Below are 13,817 nucleotides of genomic sequence, written 5' to 3'. Positions count from 1 at the left end.
TATATATATATATATATATATATATATATATATAAAAAATATGGACTGAAAAGGATATAGCAATACTTAAATTTTCTGATAGTATTAGGAAAAAATATTTAAACACCCTTTTTTTTTAGTTGTATTAAGGCAATATACCTTTTAAGAAAAGGAATGAAACTTAAAATATATCTAATATGTTTTCTCTCTAGTTGTTAGTTAGCAAATTAATTTTTATTTCCCTTTTGGATCATTAACTTTTGTTTATTGAATTTAATGGCACATATTGATGAGAGTTAGAAAACAGGACAAACAAATACCAGAGTTTTTTTTTTTAAGTTATAGTCATTGTTAATCGATATGTTGTAGCATTTCAAAAAGTAGCCACTATAGAACATCAGCACTTGTTGAAGCGATCAAGTCTCATTGGTTTGTCCAGTATGATGTCTGCTATCACCAACACTTTGATTGGTTATTTAATGGATGGACATACACTACTCTTATATGACCGCATTTCTCCAGTTTATGCTGGTTTTATTAGACTCCCTCCCCTTTAAATCTTCATCACTGTGTCTCCTGCTTTTGTTTTTGCTGCAAAGTGGAGCAAATTTCATCTGCTGCATTGTTAAAATAAGAATGATTTAATGATAGCTGACACACCCGCAATCATATGCGAAAGGATGTCGCTCTTAGTTGCATTTTAAAAGGATGTCCAGTCTTAAATAGCATTTAGAATATTTTTAGAGTTGTTTGCTTGATGCGCAATGTTTTTTTAAGAGAAGTACTCCAGAAATACTACTATCAGAGGTGACATGTTACATGTTTATAGGGTTAATTTGACAGTTCTCCCTCTGAGCTATCTACATTCTATAATTGCCCCAGATAAACAATACCAGATCATTAAAAATCATTTTGTGATTTTTATGTTTCTTGATTATTTTTCCAACCTATGCACCTGAGTTTGGAGCAAGTCTTCTTTCAACTCATCCATGTTTTCTCCTTTAGAGTGTGTGGGACTCTACTGCATGGCTATTCCTTTGTAGAGAGCCAAGCATTTCAAACACGCCTCAGCCCCATTTTGCTGCGCTGCTCCTGTGTCTTGTCTCACTACCTCCTTTGACCATTTTTAGTCAAGCAGTGCAAAAAATAGTTCCCACTCTGCTCTTCCTCTTGCCCCACCCACTCCATATCCACCCCACACCCTCCCAAGCGTTGGCCACAGGCTCTGGGAAGCATCCCATGCAGATAGCTCCCGGCCCATCGATTCCACCCGCCTGGAAGGAGAGAGCTGCACTAGACCAGATAGGACCCCGCACAATTTGCTGGGCTATTTTTAGTAGCTCCAAATAAAGTGGTCTTCTCGTGCTTCCACTTGTATATACTTAACCCCACCAACCAGCATCCCTGTCTTCTGCTTTGCTTCGTTGCCACCAGCTGCACTGACTCCTCCGGTACCACCTTGCACACTGTGTCTTTTTGACCCACCTTCAGTCTTTATCACTCATTTTAAAATAGAGCTGGAAAATGCTGCTAATGGTACGTCTGCTAAATTTGGAGTAAATGCACTTTTTTTTTTAATGAAATCTAGGCAGGTGTAATGCAGAGAAACATACAGGATATGGAACACAAAAAAATGTTTTCTGATGTTTCATTTATTTATCCTGCTTTTGGGAACAGAGGCAGCGGCCTTACCTCTGAGGTGCTGGGAAGTTTGAATTGCTCTCTACTTTCTTGAGTTCTCATTAATTTTCAAGTGTCTTTTTCAAGCTTTCCCGAGGCGCACCCACTGAAGAATCTATTTAATTAGTTGGTCTCATCATGCTGCACATCCGTTCTGTACAGGAGAAATGTCCTCTTTGCCCTCCCTTGTTCTTCAGCCTCAGCTCTGCTCCTTTTATACCTACAGCTTCTGGTCGGTTCTTCCTTATATTGCTACACAGGTCCTCTTCAAGAGGAATGCTTGCTGTTTTGAAGCAAATGGCAGTATGGCAAGAAAGAGGCATTAAAATGCTCTTTCATGCAATTATATGGGAATCAGACACAGATTGATTGGATGAGCCTAAAATTATCCCAGTGTAATGGTTCTTAAAATGATAAGTTGTAATCAATCCCACAGTTGTTCTGCACTCAGTCACAGATAAAACTTTGCCTTTTTCTGTCTTTAAAGGAGATAAGGGAAAATCAATACACCCTCCAAACTCTACTATTGTGGTGTTTATGGCTGGAACAATGAAAGTCAGAAATAGTTGTGAATTTCATTCATGTTTTTGACGAAACATTTAGTCAAAACTTTACATAAGGGCTTAAAAGTAGCTTAGAAGATCAGGAAGGGTATTAAAGTACACTTGAGTTATAGTTACATTGAGTTGTGTAAGTGTTGTTCTAAACACCAGGCGGTAGTTGTCTCCTACCTGATCTTATATATTAATGATTTGATTGAACCGTGGTGAATAAAAGTTGTGCTACAGTGATTAAACTCTGTCATTCTCAGTTCTTGGGATTTTTAAACATTATTTTGAAATTTGTTTTGTTATTTCTGATAATAATAATACTATATTTCCCCTTGTGAAACGAATATAATCCTTTTTTTGTACATGACCAATGTTGTTTCAGAGCTTATAAAGGTTTTAGTGAGAACAAGGGCATGGGCCGGTATAAAGCTCTGACATTTCTAAAATGGTTGGATAAAAAATATAAATAAAAAAGAAAATGCTTAATTGTGGGTTTATCTTAAGCATTTCCTGGACCCAAGTTTTTTGCAGTATGAATCTCCAGAGATTGATTTTTTTTTTTCATTACAGTGTAAGAACCCTAATCTTGAACTACAGCATAAAATTGTAACACCAAGAATCTTTATCCTTATTATGGAAGCATAATGACGTTTTGTTAACAAACTTACAGATTAAAAACATCTATAGAAGAAGACGTTTCCTTAGAGGAAACGGATGAAAACTATAAAACACTCTCAGATGAAGTGGTAAAATATTTAACACGCTTGGAGAAAGATTGATAGAAAACTTTTCGAAGAACATTTGTAGAGGATATTCACATATTGTAGATATATCTTCCACAGATGTTTACATAAAATGCAGTATTTAGTAATTGAATAAAGTGCAGCTTGTGCTAGAAGAGTGAGAGGGACTTTTGGTTTGTTGATTGAGGGGTGTGTGTGGGAGTGTGTGATGGGATGTTAAATGTTGTATCATGTAACTACATGTAATTTAAGACCCCTTTTTTGCGGATATTTAACAAATTTTATGACCTGAAATTAAATGATTGAATTCAATTAATATTTTGCTTTTGAAGACACAGAAAAAGGTGTGAGTTCTGTTGTTTTTTAATGAACTTCAGCTTAACAATTGCAATAAATGTACAGTTTTTTTTTTTTTTTATGAAATAGCCAATAAATAGATAGAACAACCCAAGTCTTCCTAATAACATGTCCAAATAAAACATTAGGTCCTGGCATCCTGTTTTCTTCAAACTAAGAAGTTGCGTTTTTATCCTCAATCCAGTTGCGTTACTGTCTCAGCTGAAGATGCCCTTGTGTGCCTTGTTTGTTCTCTCTCTGGGTTTACACTCTGCTTGTTGTAGTCACCCAACCCACCAGTTTAATCTCAATTACATCCCACAATCCCATCTGCTCCTGAAATACAACAGCATGGCTTATGTCTTCGCTCCATGATGAATAGCACGGGGCTGAATGTTTAGCTGAGCAGTTAATCGATCAATAAGAACAGGGTCTAAGGGTCTACTAATGGATGCGTTTTGTTTCACTGGATGAACGGTAGGTCAGGTTTTCTATCTATGAGGACTTCTTAAAAATAGGTTTCCATTTAGACAATTTACATGTATTCATAAGGGCTATCCATTTATCTGCACTTAATTTAAAGATAAAATGTGCATTAAAACTGATGGGACACGGATTATCAGTAATAAAATGCTTATAGAAACGTAAAGATGACTGTGTTTATATGAATTTGACTTGCTCTTATCATTTACATTATTTTCATATTAATTTTAGGCTTTTGCCTTTTTCTGAGGCAATCATCCAAATTTTAAAAAATTAAAACAAGAATACTGTTAAAGTTGAAGGATTTGATAATCTGTTTTAATTCTTGAGAATTCTTTAAATTTAAACCAATACCCAGTCCTGGGATTTAGTGAAATATCCTTTAGAAAGTCCCAGGAAACCTGAATGCATTCAGTAGGTTCTGAAATAGCTCAAGCTGCTCATGTTAATTGGTGTTTTATTTTCTGCTTGGTTTGTTGTCATGAAGATTTTACATAGGATCTCCAGTCATTGCTGAATATATGGTCATTTAGGCTGAAAGCACTTTTCCCCCCACAAAACAAAAAAGTAAAATTAGATATTGTGACTGCTTTGTATAACCTTGCAGTTTTTTTTTTTTATTATTATACAGAATCGTGCCTTTTAGGTTGGACAGGAGCAAAGGTGGGCACACAGATTTAGCCTTTTCTAATGTAGTCAGACCTCTTCCATCACTGCATCTCCTTCCCTCTCTTCCCACACCCCTCTGTTTGCCTCCTCATCCCTTAACATGGTGCATCATTTGAAGAGGTAAAGCTGCTGAGCGCTTGAAGGAATAAAAATGATTTATGAATGGGCCAACCAACCTGGATGCTGGAGGGAGGAAGCCAATGGCAGTTAGGCTCTCTGATCCAGCAGCGCATTTTTCCCTCAAGCCTCACTGCAGGAAAAAAGCTGCTCTGTCTCTCCTGCCTCTGATCTTTCACTATGTGTAACTTTTTTCTTTTACATTTGGAGCAAATCACAAACTGCAAAAATACCATTACATTGTAGAGCTTTATAAAGCCCCATAAATTGGGCAGGTTTGATTATTAAACCAAACTTGTGATTTTTTTTTACTTCAGATGTTAGTGTAAGAAAAGGCGAACAGATAAACAATTGAACTGCAAACTATGAGTCAATTTTAGTCACTACATTTTTCCACACTGTCTGTAAAACTGAGAGGATGATGATGGTGTGTTTTATTTATTTATTTATTTTTTCCAATTCATCATAAGAAAACTTATAACACCGCCAGGCATTGGTGGGTTTCTTGTTATAAGGTATAAGAAAGTTTTAGGTATTTTACATTTCCTAAACCTCTAAATATGTCCAGCCCATCATAGTGTCCATGTTTTAAAACTTTTAAGGAGACTCAGAAAAGGAGAACAGGGGTAACTCTCCTCCACCTGTTGTTATGCACTGTCAGTCATCCGGCTCAAACAAGGCGCCATGGGAATATAGCCAGTTTGTAAAAACCTACAACGAGCCAACAACTGAGCTTTTGTGTTGCATTTAAGTACAGCTCATGCACATAGTTGTCTAAATATTAAAAAATCTCCAAAGATTAAACCATTTTATCAAAGTGAAATCATAAAAAGTCTTACACTAAAACATCCAAATAACAATATTATTTTTAAGTGTTTTTTTATTGTTCATTCATCTATCCATCATTCATCATAATGGAAATATTTTATTTGTCTCTCCTAATTAAAATATACTGAAAAAATACTCCTCTGGGACTTAATAGTGTGAACCATGGGTTATTATGTATCATTATAACTTCTGAATTGAGTTCTCCTTTCTGCTTTGCTGCCTTTGATTCACTGTGTGCCCCAGGGCAGCTGTGGCTGCCTATAGCTTGCCACCAGCAGTGTGTGAGTCTGTACATTAATGACTGAATTTAAATTAAACCTGACTTAAAAAGGTACAGGCCATTGACCATTACAAAGACCTCAGACAGAGAGTAGGCAAAACAGCTGCTGGTAATGAAATAACATTTAATATTGTCACGTTAGCAACATGGTTTTATAGAAAAAGGTGCAGCTCGTTGGCAGAAAACAGCTTGATTGTAGGTTATATTAAAACTGCATTGAATATGTTGTTTTATTTTAATGTTGTTTTAATTTGAAATCAGAGCAGCTGGGATCATTGAGTAAATACTGTGAAAATGCCTTATTTCTGCTGCTGGTTTCACGCTGAGATAATCTCACATCTTCCAGTGTCTTAAGCCATCCATGTAGTTTGAAGCAATGAATTCTGCTGCTGCTGTTTTCCTCTAATTATTTATTTATCTTTTGCATGTTAGTATTCCCAGGTGTTCAGTTAGACTCTCTGTTGTCTTGCTGTACAGATACTCTTTGATTAGAGTACCATCTGTAGTGGAGCGACTGCTTCATTCACCGAGCTGGAGTGCCAGGTTGCTGCAGCATCCTCTGCGAATTGAAAAGTCCCCCCACTAGTAGACGCTGTGCCGCCATCCCACATCTCTCTCTGTGAGCTGGTGCCAGTCCAGCAGAACAGCCAGAGGACAAGCTTAAACATGCCCCAATACCCTCGTGACCAATCAGAGTGCCCACAAGTCCTCTCAGGGCTGGGCCAGTGTGGCTCTGAGCCAATAGATAAGCTCAGCCATGCTGTAACGCACTGTTTGTCCTGTGGCATGCTTAAGCAGTGAGTCCTGAATACTGGCACACACTGGACCAGGCGATGGGTGATGGAAGCAGAGGGAAAGAAGGAAAGAGGAAGGATATTTGGATATAAGGAGGGATGGCATTGGGATGTGGAGGTTTAAAACCCTTAGTGAAAGAACTCAAGGACATAGAAAGCTTTTAGGAAAGTAGCTGTAACATACAAAGAGAAAAGCTTGCAGTATGAAGCCACTGTAAACACCAACGGTATCTTTACTCCTGACAAACCTAGAAAGGGAGAGATTTATTTGTGCAGCTTTAAGAGCCTCAGCAATGACTGTAATAAATATGACGGAGCGAGGTGATGTACTACCACAGCACAGCTGTCAGGCATCTTTAATGCTGTCTCCTTCTATTTAAAAACTGTGTAGTTTATCTATTTACCTGGCATACTGAAATAAGCTAAAATAATTTACTTTGATTTTTATGAGTTTATAACAAAACGGAGGTTTATGTTGGTCCTCGCTGTGTGAATGCAAATAAAAACTTATCATTATCGTAGATATAGTTTAGCATCCCACAAAGTCTACTAAATAGTGTCTTTGGATAGTTTTCTTTTTCTTAGTCATGTCATTATCTTTCTGGTTTCTCCTTTTTAAAGATTTTTTCTAAATAAACAAGAATGTGATGGAGTCAAAATACCATGAGTTCAACCTGCACTCCTAATTTATGACATTTTGTCAGAACTCACTATATGCTTCAATGTATTATGAGATTTTCTGTGACTCCCAATACAATATAGCACTGTCGTTATTTGAAAGAATAATGATGCATGGCTTTTAAAATGTTATCAATGAAAATCTAGTTTGCATTTCTATCCCCCACCCAACCCCCAAATCGATACTTTTAAATCTTTTGGAGTGTTTCTCTACTGCCTTTGCAGTTTTTTTTTATGTATTATTCTTTGCAAAAATAGCTCAATCTCTGTCAGATTGTACAGAGAGCCCCTGTAGAGATCGGTTTTCTGGCCATGCATCAGATTTTCAGTTGGTTTAAGGTCTTGACCTTGACTGGGACATCTAACGCATGAATATGCTTTGATGTAAGCCGTCCCGTTGCTAATGTTTAAGGTTGCAGTCTAGCTCTAATCAGTTAATAATGGAGATCTTTTTTTATTTTTATTTCCCAGTTGTATGACACTGTGTTTTGATCTGTCATATGAAATCCAAATAAAATGCACTGAATTCTGTGGTTGTAACACGGGGAAACGTGAAATAGTTTTAGAAAGTTTTACATCAATTGTCTAAATGAGTTAAATTGTCATTTTGACTTTTCTTCTGCAGTTTTCTGTGAATGGTTATCTACAAGTGTCCTGTTTGGAGTATTAGTAACCTTGATGTGCTTTGAGGGACACATTCAGGCCAGCATCCTCAGAACTGAACCAAGCAGAGCTGCTGAATAATGCAGGCCATGTTACCTTGGTAACCTGCATGGACACAGAAGTCATTGGCCCCCTGTAAATGCATTATGACAGGTCATAGAGGAGCAGGATTGATTTCTTGGCATGTTTTAGCACGAATGCATGCAGAGATATTCAAAGATGCACCTCCTTTGTGGCACGTCATCGTGAAATTATCAAGCTACCACAAATGATGTGTTATTGCAGTCCTGGATCTTTAAGGAATCTTTCATATCTATTTAGTCCTGTCTCTGTAATGTACAGTACAATCAGACAATCTCCATTCCCTTGCTGGTAACAGGTTGGCTGGGAGACACATTCTCTGCCATCCTGGAGCATATGGGCTGTTGTCTCGGTGCTCATCAGAAGCAGTAGCTTGTACAAGATCCTTTGATCCCCACTCTACTCCACCAAACAATAGATTGTAATTAACAAACTAATTTTTCAGCCCTGGCTTCTGTCTGCATTGTGGGAGTTTAACAACAAAAGAAGTCCAACTCATCAGACGTAATCAGACAGATTGTTAGGATGCAATTGGTTATTTACGTTATCCCCTTTCCTTTAAGAAATCACTATGGCCCAGGCAGTAAATGTTAAGGGGGGAATGTGCTGGGTGCACCAGGCAGAGGGAGTTGATTTAAAGTTGTAGATTTGTCATGAGGCTGTAGATCATGGGAGTCCCTCAGACTGTCTTCCCATACAGTGACAGCAGCCGCTTGCGGGGCTGATGTTGATCGAAGGACCTTCAGAAAAGCTCAATTCTCTGCTGCTCTTCCTTACCCAGTCTCTTCACTCTGTTGAAACATGGTGTTTTATCCACCATAAAACACGAGATCTAGGTTTTTAAAGGGATATACACAATTGGTCTGTAGATTTCTTTGACCCCCTTCCCACTGGACGTAAAAACCAGTTTAAACCCGGAAAAAAAATAATTTTTAGTAGCAGTGGGAACGGCTCACTGACCCATGTCTACCCGGGTCAGACGACTCTACAAGCGACTTCAAAATCGCCTTCAAACAGCTCAGATCCGATTGGCATAAAGTGGGAGCATCAGACCCGGGTTATCAATAGTTTACGTGATACTATTGAGCGTAAGGAATGGACATAAACACACCACACCAGTCGCATCTGATCTAACATGGCGCAGCTCTGGTGAGAGAGATCTGGACAGATAAAAGGGCGGAACAATAAAGCACACCGACTTATGCCCCGGCTCCCTTCAATGTTGCTCACCATTGTTTACTTTTCTGATTTCTGTCGCACTGTTGATTGTAACATGGCAATGTTTTTAAATTGTTGGGTGACTTAAAACTTAGAGACCCCACACATGACAATAAAAAAACAAAAAACAAACAAATTGGGGATAGATCAATTTTGGTCATACAGTGTGTTTCCCCAGCTACAGTACAAGCGCAACACATCACACACCAGCCTATTTCTCTCCACTCTCATAGAGCAAAAAGTCTGCAGAGGGTCTCTGTGTACAATGACAGATGCAATATTGAGAGTGCCTTAACTTTATTTATAATGATGGGAAATCTAGGTGTTAACTAAGATGTTTTTAGGTGAGAAAGTACACCTCTAACACTCATCTTTGCAGTCAGTTCACCTAGATTATGATCCTACCTTAAAATATTCTTTAGTTGTGGGGAGCAGCAGACCACTGCATACCAGTGGTCTGAGGAAATCCTCAGTGACAGCTTCCTAAGCCAGGCAGTCAAGGGAGGATTTCAAACTCCAAGACTATCCAGCTTGTTGGATTTCCCTGACTCAATGTTCAGACTCGATGGGGTCTAGTTTCCGGTTGTTGTTGCATTACACCAACAGCTGCCAGGTACAGCAGTCAGCTCACTTGTGTTGCTGCAGCGGTCTTCCCATAGCTGGGGTTTTCTTTCTTTCTTTTTTTTTCTCTCGTTTTAAGTGAATACAAAACTATCTAATGGATAACAGATGTGAATGAAAACTAAAATAGAATTAAAAATCTGAATTAAATGAATAAAAACAAAAAAAAAAAGTCAAAACTATTTAAACCTTGCACCACACATGGCAGCATTATCTCCCCTATCGGTCCTGACAGGCTCCTGATATCATGCAGAAGTCGTCTGTCTGAACCAGCCTTAAACAGATTAGTTAAACTGCTACTAAATTTAGTGGGTGTTTATTCTAGATTTTGCTTGTCTTTATTTAAAAATATAAACAAATTAGTGATAAAAAAACATTAAAGCTTTCTTTTTTTTATTATATTATCTTGCTGCTGTAAGAAGGTTTTTTTTGTGTTTGATTAAAGGCTTTTACATTCTGTTGTTCATTTTAGATTTAAATGTTTCTATAACAAAATGGGTTTTAGTTCCTCTCAAATATCATACCTTGACATTTTATACTGACCCATGCCTTGGAATGACAAGTTATGATTATACTGCAGTAAGAGAGGACTGAAGCTAAGCCTTAAAAGCAAAACACAACACATGTATAGAAAAACAACACATAAGATCCAACAACAGCAAAAATATATTTGCTTTTAATGATATCTCAAAATTGAAAGTAAAATTTAAATGTTTTCTAAAACAGTTTCTCTTATTAAGATATTTAGTTTCCTTAACAGAAAGCGTAGACTTTAAAGTGTTAATTTAGACCACGTTTGAAACTGTGGTCTCTTATTCCCTCCTTATTAAGATCTCGTAAAACGATTTAGTGCTAATTTTTCCTTCAAACATAAGTTTATGTATGTATGATTTGTTTAGGGGTGTAAATCACACCCATCATGGCGATTCGATTCAGTATCGATTTCCTGACCCAACGATTCTATTATTTTCGATTAATTGGTTCATTTTATTTTTTTTATTTATTATTTTTTTTACACCTTACAGGCTAGACAATGTTTTGTAATATCGTTATGCTTTCTTTTTTTTTGAGAAACTACAGAAAATAACAGAAGTAGAAAAGTTGCACTCCACCTATTCCTATTAAAACCTCATTCACTGAAAAATAATAATGCCCCTGTGTTATAGATTCTGCAAGGCTTTGCATCAGAAAATACTGCACAAAATCAGTGCAATGAAATACCTCAGCTCCAGACGTCCCCGCCCCCTCCACAGACGCTCCGCTGCATCTCTCCCAAATTGTAGCTGACGGCAAACAGTGCCGCAGACAGGAGGACGGCTCGTTTTGTTTTCATGACCGAAATTGCGGAAAAACAACTCGTGAAGTTTGACCCGCTAGAAGAGCGAGGTGCGCGAGAATGCTGGGACCTTTTTGGCCCTCACGTCCCTCCGTCGTCGGACTAAACTCGCCCCCACTTCCTCGCTGCCTCGGCCGTATCTAGACCCACAGTGTGTAGCTCAGACCACGCTTCAATATTGAGCATAATTTAAAAATGTCTGTGTGAAGCTTACTGCAACACACTGCTGTAAGAGTATAACCAGGAAGCGAGGTAGGAGGGCAAAATAGGTTTATCGCCACCGCAGCATGGGAGGGAGAATTGCGTCCAGGAGCAAAATGGATAAAAATCAACCGGAGGAAAAAAAAACCATGAATCAATACTCTTGCGGACGTATCGATGCACCGGATCGTCGGCTGTTGGATCGATGCATCGATAAAAAAACGATTATTATTTACACCCCTAGTTTTGTTCATTAATGAAGTAGCCACCATGATGTTCCACCTTCAAAAGTCTTGATTCTGTTTAATCTCAATAGCTGACACAATCTATATTTACGTGAATTCAATACATCTATTGGGTTTTGGTAACCTCCCTGCTGGACAGTTGAAGGGGAGTTTTAAGATGTGTCTCAGCTCCATCTGCTATCCACAAACGGCAACACACACACCAAAAAAATAATTAAAAAAATTGGCCATCATTGAGCTTAAACATTGAGATGATATCTCCACATCTAAAGCCAAGTCGAACACAAAATAGTTCAATTTAGAGCAGAGGGAGATTCCAACATGTCTTTGGAAAGTTCTGCAAAAAAAATAAATAAAAATTGAATCATATTATAAACCTTTTATATAAATCTTAGTTTAATTATTGACATATTTCCTCACCTAATTAATGACACCTTAACATCCAGTGTGCTCAAAACTTGCAAGCTACCCTTACTGGCTTGTTTTTTGTGCACAAGGTTGTTAATATAGGGGAAAAAAATTCCCTCTGCTTGTGATCAAGAGTTACCCTCCTTAAACATTTAGATGCATTCCTGGTCCAACAGTCCTGAATCAAATGAATGGCTGGTTACAGGGCCTTGTCGCGATGCTGAAGATAATTCATTTGATTCAGGTGTGTTGAAGCAGAGACTGTTGCCCAGGTTTACAGAGCTATATCAATTAGAGACTAGCGTTGGAAGGCCCTGCTCTAAAGAAGCAACACTGATAAAACAAGACAAACCCAAAATAATAATTTAGTTTACACCATTTCTGAAGTAAGTGGAAGTAACCTTAGCTTTTTTTTTATGTAGAGAGTAACACTTTTGTTTAAATAGTCAGTCTACCTATTCTTATTTTACATTCTACTTATTTTTTTGTGTTTCATGAAATGCACGTGTGTGTATGTATATATATATATATATATATATATATATATATTATTTTTTTTATTTTTTTTTCTGTGAGGAGAATGCTATTTCAGATTTTTGAAATGGACTTGCTTGTTTTGAAACTTCCCTGCTAGCTGAATTATCTCATAATTTCTAAGTTCACACATGAAGTCATCCTGCAACACTCCAGCTTAAATCGTTTGAGCCTAAATTGAAAGACCAATCACGTTGGATTAATATGATTTACGGCAGGAAATGAAGCTGTAGTGAAAGCAAGAGCTACCGAGCCCACAGTCCCACCGTAATAAACATGGTAGAAGGGCGTACATTTAGCTATCACATCCGTTTTGTCAGAATTCACAGAGTCATCTTTGAAAGAGTACAGCAAGGGCCTAAAAGTGCAAGTTATGGTTTCTCATGGCGTCTGCTGCTGTTTCATTTGCTACCAGGATTGGCTAAAACCAAACTTTGGTAGGTGGACACTAGGTGTTGCTTCAGCTCCAAAATTTCTTCTGAATGTCACGTCCCTTCTGATTCAATGGGAGCAGTCCCAGATTTAAAATATGTAGAACTAGTTCCACACATCAATCAGGTTATCTAGCTAACTTCTTTTATTTAAATAAATTGTCATGAATTGAGACACTCTGCATGAGCAGGTGATTTACGCTTAATTAAATCTAAGCCTTTATGCTTCCCAATAACCCTCAGAGTAGCTATTAAAACGCTACCTGGCATGTCTGACAGCGAATCTAGTGCTTCTAACACAACCTTGAAAGCAACAGCAAACAGTACAGCAACTATAAACATCATGGAAATTCATCCTGCCTATTCCTGTTTATGCAAATATACCATAATAAAGGCATGCTCTCTATCGGGCCTCAGGTACAGGCAGGGAGGGGAAGGTCACATTGGAGGGGAAATGATTCTCTTCATAGCATGTTAATGAAAGCAGTTTTTACTGAGTGCTGTCAATTAGGTCCTTGTCCTCTGCTTTCTGCAGCAGTGCTGGACCGGACCCTTTCAGCCTTTATTCTCACTGCCGACAGCAGGGTGGCAGATACCTTTGGCAGGCATCTAGAAAATTGATCTTGCTACTTGTCTTTTGTTCTGTCTCTTCTCACCTGATATCATTCAGTTTTGGCTTTGGGTAAACCTATTTCCATATCACCATGTGATATCTTGCAAACATTTTCATTCAAAGCTGTTTTTTGTTTGTTTTTTATTTGGGAAGCAGTTTTACGAGCAGCACTCCCAGCTGCTGGTGACTTAGGGACTCTGAGACAAGCATGATGAAGAGCATCTCCTAACTCTGAGTGGAAAGCAGGGAAGGGATTCTGTTTGGAAGTAGTTTCCTGCCTTTCGGGTGATTTATAAAGGACTGGGCGCACTATTTCAAAAGACCTGGA

The 13,817-nt window shown here is 38.0% G+C and overlaps 1 protein-coding gene across 4 annotated transcripts in view; it reads left to right on the top strand.

Moving 5' to 3' along the window:
- The window catches only part of mib1 (mindbomb E3 ubiquitin protein ligase 1), a 68,802-nt gene that overhangs the window by 34,017 nt on the left and 20,968 nt on the right, over positions 1-13,817 (top strand). The window lies entirely within an intron of this gene.

This window comes from Cyprinodon variegatus, unplaced genomic scaffold (genome assembly GCF_000732505.1).
Source record: "Cyprinodon variegatus isolate N-32 unplaced genomic scaffold, C_variegatus-1.0 Scaffold39, whole genome shotgun sequence".
Classification (NCBI taxonomy): domain Eukaryota; kingdom Metazoa; phylum Chordata; class Actinopteri; order Cyprinodontiformes; family Cyprinodontidae; genus Cyprinodon; species Cyprinodon variegatus.
This window is presented reverse-complemented; position numbering and strand designations above follow the sequence as displayed.